The following is an 18,676-nucleotide window of genomic DNA, read 5'->3' on the forward strand; positions in this document are numbered from 1 at the left end:
ACCAGGGCAGCTGTCACAGGGGGACCTGGTCATGATCCCTGATTAGCCTACTCAGCTGCCCTGATACCGATTTCACCAGTCAGCCTGTCTCTGTTTGACACTGGTGAAAATAAAACGACAACGTGATTATATAGGCATCTACACATATAGCAATCATTAATCAGACACTTGCTGGGTGAGATTCTCTTAACAACAGTGTTAAGCAGTGAGCTAGCTAAATAACTAGCCAGCTAGCTAGTACACAGCTGCCCTCGTCGCACATGTATGAAGAAGCGTACAGCTTAAACACTTTATCCAGTTTGGTCGTGGGAGTCTTGGAGGTCAACCTGCATACGATGTACATCAGAAATGCTCATCTTTGGCAGCTTCCGAAGACGCCGTGAATAAAACACCACCATATCCACACGTAGCTGGTACAACAACAAGCTTTCGGTAAAGTGAAACTGAACCGGAAACTAGTAAATCCGTTTTAACAGAATGCGGAAGTAAGTTGGGCATAACCCCTATTTCACATGCCGAGCAGTGCCCCTGAGTGCTCTCATTTGTTGTTCTCTTTTGGGGCTATCAATCTAACCACATTTCAATTATGAAATTACAATGGTTCTGCCTGCATTGTCATTGTTATTTTGTATTTTTCCCAGTATCATGTGCAACCTACTATGAAAGTCAGAAGGAACTACACATCTGTGCTGCCTCAAAACCTGGGGGAGAGGGTGCAGCAGGCTCAGAAGAAGAAGGCTCGACAGAGGAGACAAGTAAGTTGTTATATAACATTCTGTATATTTACATGCACACTAATTATTTTATTATATCTGGTTTAAAGCTTGGGTAGTAATCCCTCCATTCAGGAAGTGGAGGAATTATTAGCATTAGAGAAGGAACTCTATTAGAATGTTAACATCTCCTCCCTCCCTCCCTTTAGCAGGGAGGGAGGGGAGATAAATCATAGATTATTCACCAATCATTTTTTTATTGTTGGATTTATACGCCATCGTCTGATTTGTTTTGGTGTTTTGATTTTGTGCATGCAGGACCTGTAGTACGGCGGCCATTCTAGGACATCCTGAGCCGCCTTTGTCATTCGTAGATCGACTCCCAACTAGAGGACTTCCAACTAGGTAAGAATTTTCTCAATTGTTTATTATTTTGTTTCCTTTGCCTCCTATCTTGCATGCTCTGGCTCTACTCTGGCCTTTTAATATGACTAGAATTTATAACCTCCTCCTCTCCTCTCGTCCTCTCCTTTCCTCTCCTCTCCTTGTCTCCTCTCCTCTACTCTCCTCATCTCCTCTCTTGTCTCCTCTCCTTGTCTCCTCTCCTCCTCTCCTCTCCTCTCTCCTCCTTGTCTCCTCACCTCTCCTCTCCCCTCTCCTCTCCTTGTCTCCTCTCTCCTCTCCTCTCCTGTCCTCTCCTCTCCTCATCTCCTCTCTTGTCTCCTCTCCTCTCCTCCTCTCCTCTCTTGTCTCCTCTCTCCTCTCCTCCTCTCCTTTCCTCTCCTCCTCTCTCCACTCCTTGTCTCCTGTCCTCTCCTCTCCTCCTCCTCTCCTCTCGTCCTCTCCTTTCCTCTCCTCTCCTCTCCTTCACTCCTTGTCCCCTGTCCTCTCCTCCTCTCCTCTCCTTTCCTCTCCCTCTCCTCTCCTCTCTTGTCTCCTCTCCTCTCGTCCTCTCCTTTCCTCTCCTCTCCTACTCTCATCTCCTCTCCTCTCCTCTCCTCCACTCCTTGTCCCCTGTCCTCTCCTCCTCTCCTCTCCTTTCCTCTCCCTCTCCTCTCCTCTCTTGTCTCCTCTCCTCTCGTCCTCTCCTTTCCTCTCCTCCTCTCCTCTCCTCTCCTACTCTCATCTCCTCTCCTCTCCTGTCTCCTCTCCTCTCCTTTCCTCTCCTCCTCACTTCAACTTAATTTGTTAGCCTACCTGTTGATTTAAACATGTAGATAACCCCCTGACCATCTCATGACGTCTCACATTGTCACTCTATTTCTTTACAGCTCAGCTACCACAAGATGGATCCCACCATCATCCCACCATGGATGAAGATCCAGATGTGGTGGACGACAATACAGCCTTTGCTGGTTTGTGGCTGTTTGGCATTTAAATGATACACGTGTTCATGTTGGTGTATATGTGTTGTATAAAATTTGTCAGGTCCTGTAGTGTTTTCTATTGTCTATGGTTTTGTTTTTGTATAGTGCCCTATATTCATTGTTTTGTGACATTGTTCTTTATGCCATTGAGAACACTTAAATGGATTTAATTTGTACAAATCTGTTGACAATAAATACCTGTTTTATTCACTGTACTCGGACTAATACTTCTTTTATGAAATTGAATTGTTTATAGTAAAATATTCTTATATTAAATACAGTAAACCTGTTTAAATTTGCAGTAATACTCTGCAATATTAATGTGTTATGTTGTAATACACAATTACAGTATCATACTCCAACACACAATTACAGTAGACCAGATATACTGTAAAACACAATTACAGTATCGTACTATAAAAGACAATTACAGTATCATACTATAAACCACATTTACAGTAGAGCAGTTATACTGTAAAGCACACTCACGGTAAGATGGTCTAACTGTAAAACGCACTTACGGTAAAGCTGTTTTACCGTAAAATGCACTTACAGTAAAGCTGTTTTACCGTAAAATGCACTTACAGTAAAGCTGTTTTACCGTAAAATGCACTTACAGTAAAGGTGTTTTACCGTAAAATGCACTTACAGTAAAGCTGTTTTACCGTAAAATGCACTTACAGTAAAGGTGTTTTACTGTAAAACATCATAACAGTAAAGGTACTGTAGACTGGTAATTACAGTAACTTACTGGCAACAGTGTTGCCAGTAAGTTACTGTAAAAATACAATAAAATGTCTAACAGTGTGGAGGCACCAGTTTATTAAAAGTAAACAACATAAAGCCTACAAACAGCACTCAGAGGTCAGAGCTCATAGATTATAAATAGTAATCATTTGGCATCATCTATAAGAACAAAACCCTGCAGATGTGCATAGTAAACAAAATGCAAGTCGTACATCCCCACATGTAACACAAGCGACACCCGAAATAGAAAGAAAAAATAAATTCAATTGTATGTTCTCATAGATGCACTCCTTGTTCAGCCATTGTCCTTCAATGGCCGAATGATTTATAATATTTCTATGGGAATATTATAGGGATATTATAGTGATTTTGTTTGTTACAGTGAAGCTGCTCAGCTATTTGGAAAATATTGTAGTCTCTTGTTGCCTTTCTGTGCGGCCACAAGAGGTCTCAGCATGACAGAGGATTAAATGGAGACTCCAATGACATGATATATAAACAGAAGTATTGAGGAGAGCTTTTGTGGACAGACTGGGATTAATTACTGCTGAAAATGAGTAACTTGGCTTTACAGGGAGGGACAGAGATCACAGATCATGCTGTAAATTAATGAATTTATGCCCATTAAAAAAAACAACTGCTTTTATGGAGTCTTTTTATGACGTGCATCATGTGAACAGCAGATCCATGCTGCTCTCCTCCCAGTTATTGCTCAATATATTGGGACACACGCCAGCTTTCAAAAGATCCCTGCTAAAGGAAATTGCAACATGTGCTGAAGCCTCCACAGAAGAGGAAGTCAGAGCTGGGAACTGCATTTCTGAGCTTCAAGCAGAAGGAAAAAAACTAAATCAAGACATTTCTACAGTGTTTTTTTTGTAACCTGAGGAGGCTGTGGGGATACGAGAACATCAGACTGGTGAGTTTTCAGTGTTTTGAACGTTAGTAACTAAGAGCTGGGATCAAATTACAGCTGTCTTTCCATCAGTCACCAACATCACTGTGTTCTGTCTGTAATGTGCAGTAACTCCCTGCTGTCCTGCCTGCTCCACATGGTTATTTACTCTGTTCAGGGACATCTGGGACCAAACTCCATGAACCCAGGCTCATTTAATACTTTACAGGAGAAAAAACTCCAGCCTTAAATCCAAACAAAAAAAAATAAATTACTGGCCTCTATTATATATGAAGCCATTTTAAAGCTCTGAATGCAAAGATAGTGTATGCAAAACCAAAAACAAACTGTTTATCCACTGTGTCTGCTTTTCCTTGTTAAGTCACATCTCTTTGACCAGATACTGAAACCTACTTTCACTGTAATCAGACAAATGCAAAACCAGGACCTGTAGATTCATTTCAGTCTTCTTATATGCTGCTGATCTGTAAGGAGAAGCAGTGTGAAATACTGCTGAGCAAATGAACAGTGTCATGACATTTTCAAATGTTTCCTGGCTCTTGGAGGAAGATTTGAGGAGGAATTGCTCTAAATTGATCTGCTATGAGAACGACTGCAATGAAATACTGTAACCATCATCATGTTCTTCATAATCATCTTTGTCATATTCTTCTACATCCTCTTCATCATTAGTGTCATTTGGTTTTATTTATGCAGCCTTTATTCAACCAGGCCAGTCCCATTGAGATGAAGAATCTCTTTTTCAAGTTCGACCTCGTAAAAGAAGCAGCATCATGACAAACAAAAACCCAACAACATACAACGATGTACAAAGTCAGAACACATGAAAGAAAGAATGAGGTAGAACAAAGTGCTGTGAAAATCATATAACAGAGAGAACAAAGTAAAATCTTCCTCCAAAAGACACTGGTTGAATAATGATATGTAAGCACAGACCAATATGTTTGTTTGCCACTGTATCAGGCCAATATTGTCATTTTATTAAATATCAGATATCAGCCAGCCAATATCTCCCCCCCTGATGTGATGGAGGTTCCTCCTGACCACAGATACAGGAAAACAGGCTAGAAAACCTGACATGACATTTTCAAGTGAAAAAAAAGCACGCCAATATTATAATGAAAAAACATGAAAAGCGCATCAAAAAGAGCGTCGATGCTCTGATGAAGGTGTGATACCTAAAAATGAACTGGTAAAAATTAGATCACGTTTTTTCATTATAATATTGGAGTGCTGCTTTTTTCACTTCGAATTCTGGTCATTGAAGTCCAGCACCCAGCTACAAAGTAGCCTTTTGTGAGGAAGCGCACCTGTAGCCTACCTATTGTGTGACATATAATTTTCTTTGCGTATTTTATTTATTCATTTAAGTATTCAGTAATGTTTTTGGTAAATGAATTCTTCATTTCAAGGCAGTAATGTCTCCCAGAGTTTCTCTACCATTGAATAGGTGTGGTGGGTCACTCTGCCTTAAAGAGCTGCTGACACTAACAGAATTTCATCAGTCTGGGTTTCAGTGGAGAGTTTTAGTGTCCCATGATGGACTGAATCCTGTTTCAGAGGCTTTTCCACCCTGACAAGAAGAAAATGTCAGTTCTGAATACTGTCATACTGGGGAAAACACTGAATGGCTGCATTTTATTTTACATGGAAATGGTGAAATTCAAAGATACTGAATTTTGGTACAATATAGCGTTCGTCTGATATGGGTTTTGAAGTTGCCGATATCAACTTCAAAACCCATATCGGATCAATTCTACTCACAGGGTCAAACCCATTTAAAACTTGACTAAACAAAGCAAATAATCCCCCCCCCAACATCAACAGACAGAGTTCATATCATAATGAAATATCAAAATGGATTAAGGAGGTCATATCTGTTCAGTAGCACGCTTTGCCTCAACCCCACGCTTTTACAGTTTCACAGTGAAGTTTCCATGAGCTGTGGAATAAAGACGTGTGGTTAAAATGTTTTCTACACTGAGACTGACTCAGAAAAGAGTTCCTGTACCCGAGTGGGTGCATTCCTGTATTCTTTGAACTGTGCATGCTACTGCTATGCGGTTTGAAAGTAGTTCACGTTTTCCGCCGTGCATCCTGTCTGAAAAGTGAGATTCGGTCGAGGATCGCGGTTGATGATCGAGGGCAGTCCCTCCTCTCCAGGCCTTTCACCTGACCGAATGTCTCATGTCTGACTCATAACAATATCTGTGTGTGATACCTGGGATTTTTGGGAGATTGGCCCGCAATTTACCCGTTAAATGATGAGAACAGATAAATCATCCACATGTCCCCAGTAGATCATTTATGCCAGTGCTTTATGTTAACACTTTAGCATACAATATGTTGAGGGATTGTAGGCTCCGTATAGTTATAAAACAACTTGGCTGATTATAAATTGAACCATAGTATTGTTGTAACAAAAGTATGAGCAGTGGCATCATTCACTGGCCCCCACTGATTATTTTTTGAGTACTATAAGTTATCATTTGGAAGTAAATCCTACACATGTATTTATAGTCACATAACCTGTAGCCTGCATAAATCTGCACGTCCACAGAGTATTTGGTTTATAAGCAACTCAGTCATGTAATATGAGCCAAAAGATATTGTCTGATGGCCAGAGGTGGGAGTAAGTCACACATGTGCAAGTCACAAGCAAGTCTCAAGTCTTAACCTTCAAGTCTCAAGCAAGTCCCAAGTCACTGTGGTGAGAATCAAGCAAGTCAGGTCGAGTCCGTGCTATTAGTCAAGCAAGACAAGTCAAGTCATTGCTCAGGTCAAGCAAGTCACAAGTCAAGTCATACGAAATTCTGATGATCTACCCCAGATTTTGTTTCCACATTTAAATCAGTTAAAAGACAGTGGTCATGAAAAGTTGAGTTTTATTTTCAGCATTAACGAAAACGGTTGCAGCCTGCTTACATCTTATAAATCTTACTGATATTTGACATTTTGTGGCAATCAATAACAAGCTTCCTAAATGAACAACAATGGAGAGTGGGGCTCTGAAATTATAATATAGCCCTATAGCTCTAAAGGTAACCTGACTTGCCAGATGGTTTGTTACACAGAACCATCTGGGAAGTCGTCATTGGAAACTGTTTGGAAAAAGGCAGGCACTTTCAAAAAATACTTGGCAGGTGATTGGATGAACCATCTGTCTATCACCGTCTATCATGGGCTAACTTCAACCAATCAGATCAATGAACCATATAAACAAACTCTTGCCGAAACACGCCCCTGGCTGCCCTCATAGGACGCTGATTGGTCCGCACCGCTGTGGTTCGGCCACAAACGGATAACTTGAAGCCTGGCAAGATGGATTCTCGCGTGATCGTGATCTCGCGAATCCAGCTGCCTCGCAAGGTAACTCTAAAGGGCTCTAAAGTGAAAACAGACGTACGAAACAAAGAAATTACATCACAATGTTAAGCCTCCTGCCCTGGCTCCCCTTCAGCCAGGTAAAAGTAACTGCTCAATATCAATATCAAAAAAATGCAAATACTGTAAAACTTCAATTAATAGCCCGGGCTTTTATTTGCTTCAAACACTGAACTCAACCGGCCTATATTTGGGACAGGCGTCTGTATGGGACAGGCCTTTCATTCCTTTCGCACTCTTGCTCAGCTAAGATGGGAAATACTATCAAATTGTTTATTTAAACCAGTATGAATATTACTTGTATAAAAATTAGGCTATCGAATAACATATCAATTACGAATCATTCATTTGATCTCGCTCTGAGAGACAGCACTGAGAGAGAGAGAGAGAGAGAGAGATAGAGAGAAGCGGTGGTTCAGCGAGCTAGAAAGTGAATGAAGAGAGGGAGCGGTGGTAGCGAGAAAGCCGGTGAATCAGAGAAATAAAACGTTATTTTCTGATTGTTTCACAGCGGTTACGTTCTAAAGCACAGAGAGCGGAGAGAGAGAGCATCAAAATACCGGTAGCCCACCTTAGAAAGGATGAAAGCCAAAAAAAGATCAATAAATAAATGTCTTGCTGCTGCTTCTCCTGAGTTTTGTTCAGCAAATTTGACAACTGACAGCTTGAATTTCAGGTCGTACATTTTTCTCTGTACCGCCATGGCGATCAGCAAATGTGACTGACGTTTGAATGCAAGTAAAAAAAATCAATGGCAACCGGCTTCTAATTGAGACCAGTTTTTGTATTTAATAAAAAAAAAAAAAAAGTCCTTTCGTCTCAAGTCTAAGTTAAGTCTCAAGTCATGAATACCAAGTCAAAGTCAAGTTGAGTCTTTTATCAGTGTTGATGCACGTTAAATATCAGCAGTCATTTAGTCTCTACTCCAAAACACTCTGAGTTGTAGCTTGAGAAGAGTCAGTGCAGTTAAGCTGAACAAACTGTTAGCTAGCTAACTAGCCAGCAAACACACTGATGTTAATGTGAACATGCTAACGCTAGCTGCTACTAGATACGTTAGCTAGTGTGCTAATCAGATGTGTTAACAACAAGACAGTGATGGTTAGCTGACCAGATACTATGGTTAGCTAGCTAACAAGCTGACATTATCTAAACACTAAATCAATCAGATGGCCAGTGATGAAATGATCAGTTCCCAGTTAAAAACAGCAGAGAAAGTAATCATGTCTATTCATTTCTGTTGAGACGGATAAGTTGTACGTTTGAAACACACACAAAAAAATGCCAGTTAAAGGTCCCATATGGTGTAAAACAGGATTCCCCTTGCCTCTGTGATAAAGGAGTTGGATGGTCTATCTAAACATGGTGAAAGTATCACGGTCGCCAACTAAATCCACACAATCCATATTAGAAAAGCGAGCCTCTAAACGAGCCGTTTGGACTTCCGTAACTTTGCGGTCACAAAGGTTTGCTCGCTATCATTTTTGTAAGAAATAATAGACTAACAAAGTGTTTTTTTCAAAGCGGTTGAGCGGTTGTCATTGTTTATTACCGGAGAGTTTTTACACAGCTTTGAATGGACCTCAAGACATAAAACAAAACACTGGAAAGTGGAGAATATGGACCTTTAAAAGTAAAAAAAAACAAAAAACAAAACACTCTGACATTTATAACACTTATGTCAGTGTAGTGGAGAACACAGCAGGCAGACAATGCTAAGTGCCATTTAAATCATACATTCAAGTTCACAGATTTACATTCATTCTGCACGCATGCCACCATGAAACAGTGTAGCTTAATGAGAGGGAGGCAAACAGTGACAGTGGACTGCAGCACTCTTCCTTTTCCTAGGCTTCCTTTCCTTTGTTGTTTTATATGGACATTGTTTATGCTTCAGTTCCACAGAGCTGGGACAGAGCTGGTGAGTCATTGGTTGATCTGCATCTCCAGCCCTCCAGCCTGCATGCCGGGGTCAGAGGTCAGGCTTCCTCTCTTAGCTCAACTGGGCTGTGCCAACTCTCTCATCCTTCCTCAGTGTCTCTGCTACCTGCCACTGTGCTGGTGTCTCTGCTGCTCTCTCTGAGGTGAGTCTCCTCATTCTGCTTTCACTCTGCTTTATAGAGCCAAGTGCTCATGTGAAAAGATTGACTCCTTATAATTAGTGGACTGTTCAATGTAAACTGTAATATTGGCTTTATTGACTGAAATCTGAGCTTCGAGGGAACGCACCGTTCAGCGTTTTGATGTTTATTTTTTAGAGAAGTATGTTGTAACGCTCACCACAAACAGGCACACTTCCTGTTACAGTGTATTCTCTGTCCTGGAGGCATTGATTTCATGGTTTGGATACCTGCCATGTGTAATGAAGTCTCACGTGTTTTAAAGCCATGTGGACTGTAACGCTGTAACTTTTTCCTGACAGAACAAAGGAAAAGCCACATTTCTGTGCAAATCATTTTATAAATAGAGGAAAAAGATCAGGGAGGAAGAGGTGAAAACTTTACAATTCTTGCTAAAATTAAAGTTGAAGTGAAGACATATGGCTGTTGTGAGTGCATGATAATCATAATCAGCATAATATAATAAACACAAGGTGCAAGAAATTGAGGGGCTTGAATACTTTATGGGGCAACTGTATAGTTAATAACATGAAATGAAATTGAATATAATTTTCTGATGTTTATCTGATGATTAAGAAAAGTTTGTCTCTGCTTCTAATGGGTTTTTAATCTGCTTGCAATCTTATATTATCTTATCTTATTGTTATCACACTGCACTTCAAGTAAAGTGTTACTGCATTCAAATTTTTGGCACTTTGGTAAACACTCCTCTCCAACAGTCATCTATTGTACCACCATTAGTCTAGGTCAGTTCACTTCCCAGAATGCCTGGCTGTACGAGTAGCACTCCATGGCATTCTAAGCTTTGCAGAAGTTGTCTGCGTTTCTTTTTCTGTCAATTCAGTCTATGGCTGCAGTGTCACGATACAAAACCAACAGTGAGCAATTTATTCCCTCAGCCAAAGGTTTCATTTTCGCCCCTGTTAGTTCGTCTGTGTGTCTCAGCAGACGATGAGCGGTTTTTAGCCATAAGTATGAAACTAACAGAGGGAAGGTTTTCAGGGTCAAGAAATCGTAGTTTAATCATAGTTTTATCACTTAAAATTGAGGTGATAGGAATGATTTGTTTGGGTGTAACAGCAAGTCGGAATTGAATTATTCAGTGTTGTGAGTGAGTGTGAGTCAGTCGCGTGTGAACAACAGCGGTGGTTAGGTAATGTCACCTGACCAGAAGTAACCAACCACATTTAACACCTTGACAGCATAAAACTGTAACTCCTGCATCGCTACCTGGGTTTTTTTTTCTTGGTGACCAAAACCTTAACTGAACCCAAGTTAGTTAGGCATAAGCATTATAATGAGTCTTTCACTGTTTTAAGTGTTCAATTCACTGTATTCTACACTAATCTTTAATTGCTTGTCTTGTGTTTCAATGGGTTGCATCTGGTTGGTAGTTTGCAATCTGTTCAAAGAGTCAGAAAGTTTTGTTGATTTGCATTTTTCATCAGAGACCTTTTCACAAACTTCATATTATTGCTGTTTATTTATACAGTATTGTGGGCTGGACAAAGAATTCCATTAAATACAGTATGGTGTTAATGCATGGTGATGTAACCTGTGACTTAGTTTAGTTTAGTTTAGTTTCACTGTGACAAAACCGAGAAGCAAAGTGGAAAAAAAATGGCAAGATAAAAAAAACATCTCACCACAAGATAAAAAAAATACATGTTGATAACCAGTAAAAAAAAAAAAGCAGATTTTGATTTCTTCCCTTCCACACTTATGGCAGTTATTGTCTTGATTATAAAATATCACATTCAGTCATGTTGGTCATGTTCTCGTGCTCTGCGGTGGGAAGGGTGAATCCCCCCTTTTCACTTTTAGAGCTAAATGAGTGTTGCAGTTTGACAGCCTCCCACAGTCAGGGCAGGATACATCGCTCGCTTTGCTTTGCTTTCTCACCATGCGTCTTAATTGAGAGACGGCACTTGCTACCAGCATCCTGTTTCCAAGAGTTTCTGAGTCACTTAGAGTTGAGTCCCATCATCTATATTTGAATATTCCCACAGTGTTTTAGTCCCTTGTAAATAATCAGTCCAAGTATTTCCACCCCCCCATTTTCCCAGTGCCTGCTAAAATTGTATCCATAAAGGAATAGTTCACACAAAAATGAAAATTCTGTCATCATCTCCTCCCCCTCATGCCAGTTGAAACACAGGTGAAGTTTGTCCATATAACACACAGGGAGGCTGCAGCACAACTCCATAGCAGCCTTCTCCAAAACAACTGAAGTCAGTGGGGACCAGTTCTTCAGAGTTCCAAAAAGACCTACAGTATATTTACACCATCATTTAGTGCAAATCTTAATTACAGCTGATTGATTTGCAACAAATAATGGTGTATAGGTCTTTCTATTCACAGTGTGATAATTTGTCTGTTTTTGTTTTGGAACTCTAAAGAACAGGTCCCCATTGACTTCAGTTGTTTTGGAGAAGGCTGCTACCAAGTTGTGCTGGCAACCTCCCTGTGTGTTATATGGACTAACAAATTTCACCTGTGTTTCATTTGGCATGAGGGTGAGTAGATGATGACAGAATTTTCACTTTTGGGTGACCTATTCCTTTAATTTCAGTGATGTTTTCCTCACACACAGTTGGTTATCATAGTCCTGTCAAATAATCTTGTTTAGAGGAGGAAGGTTGGATGTATGTCTCAGAGCGTACAGCTGCTTTCACCCATTTCCTTTCAGCAAGGAAATGAGCTATTGGTTAACCAGGTCAGGCTGTGAAAGCGAACGATCACTTTGCCACAGACCTCTGAAACACGAAACAATGCACCGATCGAAACGTATTCAAATACTTAATTAGTCCCGAAACCTTTTTTTGAAAAAGTCCAATGCAGGTGTGATGGCTGAGTTGTGTCAGTCAGCAGGCGTGTCGGCAGCCTGAACAAGCTGCTGCTTGTATTGCAGGTTGTGTGGAGGATGTGCATGGAGGATCCAGGGTTTAATTTAGTACTGCGTAGTCATTTGGAGTAGGGCTGAACAATTCATTGAAATTTTATCGATTATATGGCCTACTGCAATTTTCAAATCGCAGGAGGCACGATATTTGTTAAAGGCGAAATGTGTGTCAAAATACCATTTTAAATTAAATATTGTGGTGCTGCAGAGATGTCCTGGCCTACACATCATATTCTACAGACTTAAGAAAACATCTTTGTTTGGTACAGATCCCCGCAAAAATCACACTATAATCATTTTAATACGTTTTTCAATGAAAATGAGAATAATGATGTAAAAATGATCATTCCCTCTAATATCGCAAATCATATCGCAATTGCAATATCAGTCAAAATAATCGCAATTAGATATTTTTTCAAAATTGTTCAGCCCTAATTTGGAGGCACTTGTACCTTTTGTACCTTTTCTCCAAGGCTCTTATTCCTTTGCTTGGCACTTTTCTATCATTGTGGGAATATTTTTATATCAGTTATCTGGATGCCAGGACTGTAGTCAAGACCATCCTTAGTTGAGTCCAAGTCAGCGCCAAGACCAGATTCAGTCGAGTTCGAGTCAAGACCAGGTCCAAAAGGGAGTCGAGAACAAGTCAAGACCGAGACCAGAGCGAATCGAGTCTTAATCGAGACCAAAATAGGCATTAAATAGTCTACAGGTCTTTCCTGATGTAAACATATTGCTTAAGGAGTTTCATAAGGATCAGCAGAGATGGAGATCTGTCTGCAGGAGCTTCTACATCCAACTAACCAATGCTTAGACGTTTGACTGATCAGTGCATACAAGTTTGAGAACCGTTACACACAGGCGTAATCCTTTACTTTGCTTGTAGTGCTGGGAGGAAAAATTTTAGATCGGCGGGAAAAAGTCGAGTCAACATCCAATAGGAGCCGAGAGAGAGAGAGACAAGTCAGAAAAGTGTTCGAGCCTCAAAAACTGAGTCAGTTTGTTGCTTGTAATATTTGCGAATTTGGGATTTAAATTTATTCAACTGTTGCACCTAAATTGCTCTAGATTAAGCATCAACTAAATGTCTAAACTGTGAACGTGAAATATTTGGAAGCGCACCAGGTTGAAGTGCATAATGCGCACAGTCAGCCTTGTCACTGAATCACGGTTGGTATTTGCATGTTTATACTGAGTCATAACAGTACTGAGTTTAGCTCAGCGGACCGTGACAAATCACTGTAGAAACACCATCAGGACAAATCCGTGTCATCTCTTTAAAATTTTTATTTTAGTTATGAGGATTTGCTGGGCAGGCATGCTCTTTTTCAGCATTGCCCTGTTTCATATTCATACAGTTTCATATTCAAACTGTTGGGGATATTTTCTGTGTAATTTCATTTCTAGTACAGTAGTTGACATTCTTATCTAGAGTGATTTACAATGAAGGAAACCGTAAATGAAGCTACACTACCAGTCAAAAGTTTGGACACACCACATTTTTCTATATTTTTTTTACAATTTATTATTAAAAATAATAGTAAAGACGTCAAAACTATGAAATAACACAAATGGAATTATGCAGTGACCAAAAAAGTGTTAAACAAATCAAAACGATCTTATATTTTAGATTCTTTAAGTAGCCGCCCTTTGCCTTGATGGAAAGGCAAAGGCTTTGGAAAGAAATTCATACATAGGATCAACTTCATTATTTATATTTGACTAAGAAATTTCAAGCATTTAAGCAGAAGCTTTTAGATCAAAATGGCTCTTGGACTTATTTCACCCCTGTCAGCAGTTTTATAACCCCATAATTTATCATTTATATTTTAAACTGTGCAATACTGATTCTAGTAATAATTTTGTCCAATAATTCAACTGTGCAATAATTATTTAATTATTTAATGATTTAATTATTTACACTGTTGTATATATTGTAGTATGATGCACATATTTGTACATAATTCTTATTTCTCTTATTTCTATATTATTATTATTATTGTTATATATTGTAGTATAATGCACATATTTTACATATTTCTTATTTTCTTATTTCAATTTTTCTTATAATTTCCCTATGCTTATATATATTTCTCTTCTAGAATGTGAGCAACTGCAACGTAACCCAATTTCCCCTTGGGGATCAATAAAGTATTTCTGATTCTGATTTAAGTGAATGAAGAACATAGAACATTCAGTCAGGTGGGTCCAGACTAATGACTCCTAGATCACCAATATTACAGGCAGTTAACAGTAAAAACTCTGACTGGTTGTTCATATGGTCTTGAGCTGCTCTATATGTTGTTCATGCAGCCAGACTCCATGGCCTTGGACCTGTGATCTGTTTTCATGACACGATTTCGCAACTGCAGCCCCACAACCAGATGGACAAGGTTCATGTGGCTGAGCAGATTTTTAGGCCAACACACCCAATTACCGTAAACTGAGCGCAAACAGACATAAATGTACACCCGTCCGTCTCTGGCAGTTTGCTGTAGTGAAATCAAACATTGCACAAATTTGTTCCGTTAGTAAGACCCATTTCACAACAACTGCTGTCTGTTTTCTGCAACGCACGCATTTTTTTTTTCACACTTCCTTGGATTTAGATTCACAACCCCAATGTTTATAATGAGAAAAAAAAATAACAATGGATGCTCAAAGGTGCTATGTTTATCATTTTAAACATCAATATATCATTGTTAAATTAATGGTGATCTAATCACTGTAAACAAATGCATGTTGTAGATGATTGGTCTCCTCTATGTCACACCAGTAGTATTGTTAGTGCTAGTGTTTCTCCACATTAAGACTACATTTCCCATAAGCCCGTTGCCCCGTTAATGATTTCTTGATGTCAAACACCTTTATGTGAATCTTATTTTCCAGCGACAAGCTCGGTGTTGGCAGTCTAAAGGTTAAAGAAACAGATGTGCCTAAAAAATAAATGAATATAAAACTTCAACACTCCAGACTAGCTGGGAAAACCCTCCACTCCCCCTCAACAATTTCCACTGCTTTGCCCTTGAGCAAGGCACGCAACCACAGAGTGTTGTTCTGTGGTTAAGGGCCAAGCGTGTTACCAGTCATCAGTGGGTGTGAAAATATGTGAATAAAGCAGAGTGTTGCATGTGTTATCAGTCTACTCAGCATAAACAAAAGGAAAAATCACTGCTAAACCTGTTTCACAGCCAACCGCCGACACCTCTCTTTCTCTCTCTCTCTCCCTCTCCTCCGAGCACAGTCTCCGGCAGCGAGGGAAAACACTTGCGAGACGTCCCTTCACCTCCGCCTCCTGCATGTTCCTCCCCCCCCTCCCCCCTGCCCCCGGTCTGCTTGTACCATGACCCGCCACTTCCCACGCTCCTCTGCGTGCCCGGGCTTGTCCCAGAGCAAAACTATGCTGCCAAACGGCTCCTCACCCTCCGCCTCGCTTAACATAGTCCAGACGCTGGGGTTGCATGCTGGTGGAATGAGTGCAATGATAAGATAAGAAGAAAGGCTGCTTTTTTTTCTGATCGTTGCGATGCTTTGAGAATATTTTTTTTTTAATCAAAAGAGCACACAATCCTGCCATTTTTAGAACTTAAAGCTGCAATATGCAACTTTTTCCACATTAAAATGTAGTAACAGCATCAATGGAGGAAAGAAGTAAGAAAATAAAGTACAGCAAAGCTAAATGTATAGCAGACAAGACGCATTTTAAAGGTCCATATTCTCCACTTTCCAGTGTTTCATTTTGTGTCTTGAGGTCCATTCAAAGCTGTGTGCGTGGTGTCATGTACCAAAAACACTCTCAATCCACTTTTACACGTTCATTTTCCAGCATCTCTCTGAGCCTTACCAAGAACAGCCTGTTTCTGTCGCTGTGTCTTTAAGGCTCATTAATATTAACCCCTCTATTGACCCCTCTGTTCCGATTGGTTAACTGTTTCAAGAGTGAAACGTGAGACGCCGCGGCCCGGCGGCTACAGGTAGGGAAAACTCTCCGGTAATAAACAATGACAACTGCTCAACCACTTTGAAAAAAACACTTTGTTAGTCTATTATTTCTTACAAAAATGATAATGAGCGAACCTTTGTGACGCCACAAAGTTACAGAAGTCCAAACGGCTCGTTTAGAGGCTCGCTTTTCTAATATGGATTGTGTGGATTTAGTTGGCGACTGTGCGTTTTGATACTTTCACCATGTTTAGATACCGTAAAACTTCAATTAAAAGCCGAGTCCCAATTAAACTCTGAGTCCCTTTTACTGGCCGGGTGTGGCTACACATTTTGACAAATAAAGGCCGGTCTCAATTAGAAGCCGGTTGCTATTGACGCTGCAAAGCAGTTTTTTTTAGTTTTTTTACTTGCACTCAAACGTCAGTCACATTTGCTGATCACCATGGCGGCACAGAGTAAAAAGTAGGCTACGACCTGAAATTCAAGCTGTCAGTTTCAAATTTGCTGAACAAAACTCAAGAGAAGCAGCAGCAAGACATTTCTCTGTTGATCTGTTTTCGGCTTTCATCCTTTCTAAGGTAGGCTACTGGTATTTTGATACGGGGCTCTCTCTCTCTCTCTCTCTCTCTCTCTCTCTCTCTCTCTCTGCTCTCTGTGCTTTAGAACGTAACCGCTGTGAAACAATCAGAAAATAATGTTTTATTTCTCTGATTCACCGGCTTTCTCGCTACCACCACTCCCTCTCTTCATTTTCTAGCTCGCTCGACCACCGCTTTTCTCTCTCTCTCTCTCTCTCTCGGAGCGAGATCAAATGAATGATTCATAATTGATATGTGTCGATAGCCTAATTTTTATACAAGTAAACCCCTTGCACTTTCAGTGCAAGGGGTTTTTTCTATCGGCCACTCTTCATTTTCCACTGCCAATCAATCTTTCTATCTTTGATCAGTCAGTTTAACCGTCAGTCTGAAGTAGAGAGTGACCAGAAAGAAACCCACAGCACCTCAGGCAGATCGTTTGCACTTTAGCCTGCTGAACCACCAGCTCTGCTCTTTCTATCACTCTTTCCATCTGCCTCTCTTCAGCAGCAGCTCTTCCTGTTGTGGGCTGGAGAGGTGCGGATGCTGCGGTTCACATCTTGTTCCTGCTGTATGCAGTCTGCTCCCGTGAACTCACACTGTACCGCATTTGGCTGCTACTGCTTTTTTGCAAAGGCCGCTGTTGTTTTTTGCATCACTGAGAACACAAAGAGAGAGGTGTCAGACACTGTGCAGCGACAAGGGTCCGATCAGAATGGGCTTATTGAAGGCTGATATTTTTAGTCTGAAGTTGCTGATGAACAGGATTTTATACCGATATCTTTAAATTTGACCTTTTTCATTCCAAAATATTTCAAGTATTCCGAGTTTCTCCCCAGAGTTTTCCTCTTGTCAGGGTTGAAAAGTCTCTGAAACAGCATTCAGACCGTCATGGGACACTAAAACTCTCCACTGAAACCAGACTGATGAAATTCTGTTAGTGTCAGCAGCTCTTTAAGGCAGAGTGACCCACCACACCTATTCAGTGGTAGAGAAACTCTGGGAGACATTACTGCCTTTAAATGAGGAATTAACTTACAGAAAACATAACTGAAGAAATAAATGAATTAATAAATTGTGCTGTATCACCAGAATGAAGTCACAGTGAAATGAAAAATGACTTTTTCACTTCACTTGCTAATTATCCATATAACAATATACACCTGCAAAAATGCCCCCTAAAAATTACCAGGTTTTTTCCCACATTTTTAATATCCCATTACTTTTACTGCCTTGAAAACCGTGTATATTTGCTCATTACTTCATGGTGTACCAGTAGGCATACATAAAAATTTCAGCCAATAATATCACAGATTTTTCCCCCCACATCATGTAAAACATGCAGCTTCACAACTTTCAAAGTGTCAGCATGGTGTGTGGGGTTTTTTCCTTTATTGTTGCTGTTTTCATTTATTGTTTCTTAATGTGGGCGTTGTGTAGCCCTTTGACACTAACTGTGATGAAAGACTTTGTAAATAAACTTGAGTCTTTTGAAACGTTCGAACAGTCCCTCCCGGTGTTACGTCCCAAAACAACATCCTGTTTCAACCAAAAATACATCAAGCTACAGAGGCAAGATGCTATCAAAACGCCATAAATTGAACTATCTTACAGATTGTCAAGTCAAATTTTATTTATATAGCACAGTTCATACCAGGGCAAGTCAAAGGGCTTTACAGACAAGAAAGAGAGATTAAATAGTAACAAAATAAGAGCATGTAAATACACAAATATCAGAGGTGGGGACTCAAGTCACATGACTTGGACTCACAGTTTTAATTGCTTGAGACTTGACTTGATGCATGAAGAGAAGACTTGAGACTTGACTTGACTTGGGTTCTGGTGACTTGGGACTTGACTCTGACTTGTACTCTGGTGACTTGAAAAGGTTTCTAAAGTCTTGACTTGAGATCTTGTGTTTGTGTAAATGACTCAGATTGAAAGTGATGAGATTTGATTCAATATAAAAGAATTGGAACTTTATAATTTATTGTACCTTTTTGT

The 18,676-nt window shown here is 40.0% G+C and overlaps 1 long non-coding RNA gene across 1 annotated transcript; it reads left to right on the forward strand.

Annotated features, from left to right (window-relative positions):
* Positions 1-641: 641 nt before the first annotated feature.
* Positions 642-2,162, forward strand: LOC139640952 (uncharacterized). Its single transcript, XR_011694959.1, has 3 exons — positions 642-755; positions 1,032-1,118; positions 1,985-2,162. It is a non-coding gene; the product is annotated as an uncharacterized lncRNA (long non-coding RNA).
* The last annotated feature ends 16,514 nt before the right edge of the window (positions 2,163-18,676 follow it).

This window comes from Centroberyx affinis, unplaced genomic scaffold (genome assembly GCF_046629955.1).
Source record: "Centroberyx affinis isolate AG114_WGS23_722 - 3 ecotype Tasmania unplaced genomic scaffold, CSIRO-AGI_Caff_v1 ptg000317l_1, whole genome shotgun sequence".
Lineage (NCBI taxonomy): Eukaryota > Metazoa > Chordata > Actinopteri > Beryciformes > Berycidae > Centroberyx > Centroberyx affinis.